Raw genomic sequence first — 1,182 nt, forward strand, 5'->3', positions numbered from 1 at the left:
CTGGAACAATTAAAAAATTAAAATCAAAAAATTAAAAATTAAAATTTTTTTTACTAGTAATTTCAAAATTCAGAAGAGCTCTGTGATTATTGCTTTCCTTTTTTTTTTTTTCCTTATATGAGTAGCAACTCTAGCCTTACTCCTTTTATCAACAAACAGCCTCAAGGGCTGGTCTAAGGGCTGTTATGAAAAAGCTGCACTGCTGTAGTGAAAGAAACACAGATATGGGAAAACTAAGGCTGCTGCAGTACCAGCAAGCTCTGTTTGGCCTCTGAGCATTCAATTTTAACTTGCAGGTAACTTCTTCAAGGAGAAGAAATGGAGAGAGATGCTGAACTCTGAATGGTCCCAATCCAAGGCTGCAAACTGTGTGAAGGCACAGTCCCGCTTTCCTAAATGTCTGTTCAGAGTTTATCCTGATGCTCTATTTAAAATTGCACAGTGCAGGGTAGGAGGGGAGAATGACTGTGTCAGGCTAAGGGAGGAGGGAGGATGGGAAGCACAAGCTGTCAGGTACTGGAGCTGCCTTCAGATCTACAACCGAGGCAGCAGCTTCAAAGCACTTCATCAAACACTAACTGTCTCTGTTGGAAGACATGCAAAATTGGGGAAAATAACATCAGATGCCTTTTTGCTGGGGAAAACGCTCACAGGAGAAGCCTCCCTCATTGCAGGTCAGCCCGAAGCACCGGGTGGCAATGGCCAAAAAGTGGTATCAGAGAATCACCAAATGGTTTGAGTTGGAAGGGACCTTAAACACCATCTGTTTCCAACCCCCTACCATGGGCAGGGACACCTTCCACTAGACCAGGCTGAGGTCAGTTGTTACCTCCTTGTTGTTACCTGCTCCAGCTGCTGTTTGTCTCCATCAGTTGCTTGTCCAGAGGTTTGTAACATAGCTTTGCTCATCCTTCAGCTCCCCAGCCTGATGGGAAGTGTGCTACCTTCAGGAAATCTGAGCAAAAAGTTGCTTTAGTCATGCCCAAAGCCCCGTGGAAAGAACTAAACCCTCCTGTCTCAAACTCAGCTGCTTAAGCTCGGTGGGCTTGGAGGGGCTTTCCAAAGATCACTTCTTAATGCAGTTTCCCCAGGGAGAACCCCTTCCTGTGTGGTTTTGGTTACTGCCTTGAGGGAGTCGAGTTATTGTGCTGGAGGAAGATAAAAGTGAGGCACTGTGTGTTA

This window comes from Lepidothrix coronata, unplaced genomic scaffold (assembly GCF_001604755.1).
Source record: "Lepidothrix coronata isolate B3197 unplaced genomic scaffold, Lepidothrix_coronata-1.0 Scaffold151, whole genome shotgun sequence".
NCBI classification, from domain to species: domain Eukaryota; kingdom Metazoa; phylum Chordata; class Aves; order Passeriformes; family Pipridae; genus Lepidothrix; species Lepidothrix coronata.